The sequence below is a fragment of the Ursus arctos genome, unplaced genomic scaffold (assembly GCF_023065955.2).
Source record: "Ursus arctos isolate Adak ecotype North America unplaced genomic scaffold, UrsArc2.0 scaffold_12, whole genome shotgun sequence".
Lineage (NCBI taxonomy): Eukaryota > Metazoa > Chordata > Mammalia > Carnivora > Ursidae > Ursus > Ursus arctos.
In genome coordinates this window covers 70,083,632-70,090,853 of record NW_026622786.1, presented here as the reverse complement: position 1 = coordinate 70,090,853, position 7,222 = coordinate 70,083,632, and the positions used below count along the sequence as shown (strand labels likewise).

Here is a 7,222-nt window from a genome sequence, read left to right as displayed (position 1 = left end):
TCTTGGGATGCAGGCTGCACCCCCCAGCAAGGGTATGACCTCCGGCAATGTGGCTCTTACAGATGAGGGAGATCCAGAAGGTGACAACTAGAAGCTGTCTGCTAACTACACTCCTTACAGATGAGCAGCAAATCCTTCCTTGAAGGGGTACCTAGGCATTTTACCTCTGTGTCTATCATATGGCACTATAACAATGAACACTGTGGGTCAAGAGGTGGTTCCTTTTCTCAAGAATTCATTCTAACCCAGGCCTCTCTCCCTAGAAACACAAGAAAGAAAAATTATGAGACTGTTTGTTGCCAATGTTTAAACAACAAAAACCCTTCAAGTTTAGTAAGACCATAGGATGACCGCCCATTTCCTTAATGTTTTGGACTGAGCTGACAGTTGTCCAAGATCTCAGCAAAGGCATCCACAAAGACAGGATGCATCCCACATATAGAGCCACATGACTTTCCCGACCTCCAAGGTATCTTGGGAGCAAACTGAGGCGGAAAGGAAAGGAACTATGCTATATAAGCACGTTATTTTTCTCCCTCCAAGATGTCTTTCAACTTCATTGTTTCTGAAAAACTCTTGATCCAAAGCCTAGAGCTTTAGAATTTTATTGGTCATCTACAGTTATATAACAAATTACCTCAAACTCAGAGGCTTAAGATAACAAACTATTATCTCAGTTTTTGGAATTGGGGAGTGGTTTCATGGTTCTGACTCAGGTTCTCTCAAGAGGCTGCAGTGAAGCTGCTGGCCAAGGGCTGCAGTCATCTCAAGGCCGACTGGAGGAGAATCTGCTTACAACATGGCTGTTGACAAGTCTCAGAATATCTGCTTCCAAGCTCACTAATGTGGTTGCTGGCAGTTCCTCACCACATGGGTTTCTCCATAACCTGCCTGAATGTTCTCACGACATGGCAGCTAGCTGTCAAGAAGCTGTTTTGTTTTTTTCCCCCTCAAGAAGGGCTCATAGGGCCATATCTGTGAGTCCCTTCATGTTTGAGAATGTCTTCCTGTTGCCTTTATATTTATTTATCTTTTAAAAAAGATTTTATTTATTTATTTGAGAGAGAGAGTACACACGTATGCATCAGCGGGGAGGAGCACCGGGAGAGGGAGAAGGAAAGAATTTTAAGCAGACGGTGCTGAGTGTGGAGCCTGAAGCAGGGCTGGATCTCACGACCCTAAAGTTTGATACCTTTACTAGGATACATCTGGCCAAATTTTCTTAGAACACACAATACTCTTAAAATTTGCAGATTCTTTAAATAAAAAATGTTTTATTTATTTATTTGAGAGAGAGAGAGTGAGAGAGTGCACGTGCACAGTGGGGGAGGGGCAGAGGGAGAAGCAGGCTCTCTGCTGAGCAGGGAGCCGGAGGCAGGGCTCCATCCCAGGACCCTGGGATCATGACCTGAGCTGAAGGCAGAGGTTTAACTGACTGAGCCACCCAGGTGCCTCATAAAATTTGCAGAGTCTTAAGATCTGCAGATTTTTACTTAATTTAGGAATTTTTATTTTATTTTATCTTTTTAATTAAAAAAATTGAAATTACATACACACCTACTTTATATAAGTAAGTAGTTTCTTGAGGCTTACAATGAAAAATTTCAGTCCTCCATTCCCTCCCCTCCCCATTTTTTGTTCCCCAGAAGCACCCGCTTTCAAGTCTTTTAGTGGATCCATTTAGTATTTATATCTGTATTTCTAAAAACATTCTAATATTGATATTTCTTAGTTTTTCCATTTCAGACATTATCTGTTGATTTCCCACTATGGAAGATGAGGATTTAGCTTTCTTTCATCACCAGCCCTGCCCCTACCACAAACACCCATACTGCCTGTACCTTCTGCCTTCCTAATTTTACTATTTTGGTTAGTTCAATAATCGAAGTTTGTTATTATGACTTCAGCTTTAGGTATTGGGTATTAACTATTAAAGAGGAAGTTTCTCTCTCTTATCTTCCCTTGTGTCTCCAACACACTAACCCTCCCTCTCATCATTCCAAAGTAATTATCGTAATTTTGGTTAGATCAAGTCAGTGATTACATTATGATGTATATATAAACATTGGTTACAGCTGAGACATTCAGTAAACAATGGTTAATTTTTTTCCTGCATATTTTTGTTTGCTTTGGTATTGTTTTCTCTCATTTCTTAGTTTTCCAGATACTTATTAATAATTCAACCCCAAACTAACCACCAAGTGCTCAAAACTCCTCTCAAAATGTTGAGACACATCAAGTATTCTGTGATTTTCATCAGAAGAGATATGATCATCCTGAAGAAATTATTCCCGAAGCTTTCTGACCTATTCCAATCTGGTCTGATTGCCATCTACACTGGGCGCACAGGTGTTATCCTGGAATCTCCTTTATCATCATCCTAGGGATTCTTTTTCCTATAATCCCACGTCTTTCACTTTCTTAGGTAATGCCAGGGTTTTCGTGTTATAAATCCTCTAGCAGCTTTTTGAAAACAGATGCTTGGAAAGCAAATGTCTATCAAATGCTTATTCTACTCTCACACTTGATTGATAGTTTGACTACATACAGATTTAAGAATTTTGAAAGCTGTCCACCATTGTTTTATAATTTCTAGTGCTGCTGTTGAAAGTTCAAAACTCTTTTAATTCCTGTATGTATGATATCTCCCCTCCCATCTGGAAGCTTGTTGGATCTTCTTTTCGACATTAATGTTATAACAATAAAATGATCTAACATTTCACAATGACAACCTTGGTATGTTTCTTTTCATGTATTCTGCTGGGCACCGTTTCCTTTCAGTCTAGAAACCCAGCTTCTTTCATTTTATATTTCTTCATTGATGCTATCTTCTCCCTTCATTTTCTCTGTTCTCTTTTTCTGAAACTCCTAATATTCAAATATTGGACCTCCTAGGCTGCTCCTTTAATTTTCTTATTATTTCTTTATTTTCCATCAATTTGTTGTTTTATTCTGCTTTGTGAGACATTTTTCAAATTTTTTTTTCAAAATTTTCAACTGTTCTATTGAGTTTTTCATTTTTACCATTAGCACTTTCTTGTTTTCTAAATGTTCCCCTTAAAATTTTTTTTTAGTATACTTGACCACAATGTAGTGACTCAACATCTCTATACCTTATGCTATCCTCACCACAAGTATAGCTACCTTGTGTCATCAAAGAATGTTATTACAGTATCACTGACTATATATTTCCTAAGCTGTGCCCTTTATTCCCACAATTTATTCATTCCATAACTGGAAGCCTATACCTCCCACTCCCCTTTACCCATTTTGCTCATCCCCTCACTCTCCTTCCCTCTGACAACCATCAGTTTGTTCTCTGAATTTATAGGTCTGATTCTGCTTTGTTTTTTATTCATTTGTTTCATTTTTTAGATTCCACATGTAAGCAAAATATACGGCATTTGTCTTTCTCAGTCTGACTTATTTCACTTAGCATAATACCCTCTAGGTCCATTCATGTTGTTGCAAATGGCAAGATCCACCCTTTTTAATGGGTGCATAGTATTCCTCTCTCTCTCTCTCTCTCTCTCTCTCTCTCTCTCTCTGTGTGTGTGTGTGTGTGTATACACCTACGTACCACAACTTCTTTATCCATTCATCTACTGACGGACACCTAGGTTTCTTCTGTATCTTGGCTATTGTAAATAATGCTGCAACAAACGTAGGGGTGCAGATACCTTTTCAAATTAGTGTTCTCATTTTCTTTGGATAAATACCCAATAGTGGAATTATTGAATCACATGGCATTTCTATTTTTAATTTTTGAGGAACCTCCATCTTGTTTTCCATGGTGGCTGTACCAATTCATATCCCTATCAACAGTGCATGAGGGCTCCTTTTTCTCCACACCCTCACCAACACTTGTTGTTTCTTGTCTTTTTGATTTTAGCCATTCTGCCAGGTGTAAGGTGATAGCTAATGGTGGGGTTTTGTTTTTAAAAGATTTTATTTATTTATTTGACAGAGAGAGAGAGAGAGAGACAGCCAGCGAGAGAGGGAACACAAGCAGGGGGAGTGGGAGAGGAAGCAGGCTCCCAGGGGAGCAGGGAATCTGATATGGGGCTTGATCCCAGGACCCTGGGATCACGCCCTGAGCCGAAGGCAGACACTTAACGACTTAACGACTGAGCCACGCAGGCACCCTGGTTTTTAAAAGATTTTATTTATTTATTTGGGAGAGGGACAGATAGAGCATGAGTGGGAGGAGGGGCAGATGGAGAGGGAGAGAGACAAGCAGACTCCCCACTGAGTGGGGAGCCTGACACAGGGCTCGATCCCAGGACCCTGAGATTAAGACCTGAGCTGAAGTCAGTTGCTTAACCAACTGAGCCAACTGGGCGCCTGCTCATTGTGGTTCTGATTTGCATTTCCCTGATGATGAGTGATGTTGAGCGTCTCTTTATGTGTCTGCTGGCCCTCTGTATGTTTTCTTTGGAAAAATGTCTATTCAGGTCCTCCACCCATTTTTAAGTCAGATTTTTTTTTTTTTTTTGGTGTTGTCTTTTTTTTAAGATTTATTTGAGAGAGAAAGAGCACATGAGCACATACACGTATTGGGGGAAGGGCAGAGGGAGAGAATCTCAAACAGACTCCCTCCTGAGCACAGAGCCTGATGTGGGGCTTGATCCCATGAACCATGAGATCATGACCTGAGCCGAAACAGAGTTGCATGCTTAACAAACTGAGCCACCCAGGTACTCCATGTAAATTCTTTATATATATTTTGGATATTAACCTCTTATTGGATATATTGTTTGCAAGTATTTTCTCCCATTTAGTGGGCTGCCTTTATGTTTTGTTGATGGTTTCCTTCATTGGGCAAAAGCTTTTTATTTTAATGTAGTTCCAATAGTTTATTTTTGTTTTTGTTTTCCTTTCCTTAGGAGACATATATAGAAAAATGGTGTTATGGTCAATGTCAGGGAATTACCTGTGTTTTCTTCTAGGAATTTTATGTTTTCAGGTCTCATGTTTAGTCTTTAATCCATTTTGAGCTTATTTTTGTGTATGATGTTAGAAAGTGGTCCAGTTTCATTATTTTGTATGTAGCTGTCCAGTTTCCTCAGCACCATTTACTGAAGAGACTGCCTTTTCTGTATTGTATATTCTTGGCTCCTTGTCATAAGTTAACTGACCATATAAACTATGGGTTTACTTCTGGGTTCTCTATTCTGTTCCACTGATCTACATGTCTATTTTTGTGCCACTAAATGCTCCCTTTTTAATACAGTATTCTATTTTTGGGTTCATGAATGCAGTATTCTCTCATCTCTCAACGAGGGCAAGGATTTTGGTGTTTTATGTGCTGCTGTATTCCTAGCTTCTAGGATAGTGGTATTCAGATGCTCAAATATTAACAAATCTTTCTGGGTAATGTTACCTTTTTCGAAGTCTTCTTCTCTCTGAACAATTTCTGTTGGCTTTTCTGCTAACTTGTTGGGTTTTTTTCTGTTTGTTCTGGTATCTAGATCTTGCAATCCCTGTTTCTTTTTTATCTAGATTTAAGAGTGGCACAATAAATATCTCATTGTGAGCACCCAACATGTGGTGAGCATTGTCAACTTCGAAATTCAATGTAGGATGACCCAAGAAGTGGGTTTTCCGGTGGGAATTCCCCGATGTCTGTATCTTTAGGTCTCCTCTTGGACTGTCTTTTACCACAGAGAAGAATCCTCTAATGTCCTTGCTTGACACGTGCAAGCCTGGCTGCTAGAATATAGAAGCTAAGTGGGAGACAGAAGCTGAAGACCTCAGAACATACATTCACTTAATCCTCAGTTTTTGTATGGTACCTATATCCTCATTTATGCCTAGTGCCTCAATCCAGAGATCTTCTATTTTACCCTCTTCTGAGAATAAATCTCCAGTCTCTTGCTAGCGTTATGAGGTTTGGGGGGAGGAAATCTGAGGATCTATCTGCAGTTTGGACAAATTTTCAAGTAATCCAGTTTTTAGCTTCACTTGTGGATATAGGCAGGTGGTGCTGCTGAATCTGGACCCTTCAGAGTTCTGTAGAGTAAATCAGTTTGCAGTTCAGCTTATCCCACTGTTGGCTTAGCGTTCAGCTTTCTCAGGTATGTTCAACTGCCGTGCTTTCCTGATTCCAAACTTTTGTTGCTGCTCTTTCCTTTTTATCTTCTTTAGTCTTCTGGATTTACCCCTCTCTAAAATCCCCATATTGCTATTTTAGTAGGGTTTCAGAAATCATCATATATACTCAGCCCTTCTATCTTTATATTAAAATCCTTAAATAAAATTAGTTTACCGAGAAATCCTTGTATCTTTGAATATACCTTTTGGTCACATGTTTAGTTATCTTTTTCACAGACATTAATTTGAGTCATCTTTGTCTTTTTTTTCCTATTAGATTCTCTATAATCTTTAATCATTTCTTTTTTCATCAAAATCCCTAATTACTTGAAACCTTTCCTTTATGTCAATAATTTGATTTTCAGTGGTATCTGTACTGTTCTTTGCTATTTTAATTGGTCCTCAATTTATTTTCTTAGTCCTATAGTATCTTCTTTTATTTCATTTTGTTGTTTTATCACCTCATCACTGAACTTTTATTTATTAAATTCACATCCTGATGGGTTATTTTATAATTGTATAGTATAGGAAATTCTAATCATTGAATTATGTTTTCAGGATACATTCTTTGTCTTTTGTAGAACATTTTCTTGCTTTCATTTTGTTTGCTGTATGTTTGTGTAGTTGACAAACTGATTCTTTTGGTCTTGTTCATGTTTGTTTTATTTGTTTTGATATGATATGATGAGTTCTTACCTCTCATCCTCCTGTATCTGAGACCAACTATTATGTCAGTGGTGGTTATATTTTTCCTTTTTATTTATATTGAAGTATAGCTGATACACAATGTTACATTAATTTCATGTGTACATTACCGTGATTTGACACCTTATGTTATGCTCACCACAAGTGTAGCTACCATCTGTCACCATGCCACACTATTATAATACCACGGACTATATTCCCTGTGGTGAACCTTTAATTCCTGTGACTTATTCATCCCATAACTGGAGGCCTGTACCTTCTACTCTCCTTTACCTCTTTTTGCCCACCCCATTTCCCTCCCCTCTTGCTACCACCGGTTTGTTCTCTTTATTTATGGGTCTGTTTCTGCTTTTTATTTTTTCTCAATTTTCTTTAAAAAAAAAAAAGATTTTATGTTATTTATTTGAGAGAGAGAATGAGAGAG

The 7,222-nt window shown here is 38.4% G+C and overlaps 1 protein-coding gene across 2 annotated transcripts in view; it reads right to left on the bottom strand.

Moving 5' to 3' along the window:
- Positions 1-7,222, bottom strand: part of EIF2B3 (eukaryotic translation initiation factor 2B subunit gamma) — a 116,579-nt gene that overhangs the window by 58,769 nt on the left and 50,588 nt on the right. The gene's annotated exons all lie outside the window — the stretch shown is intronic.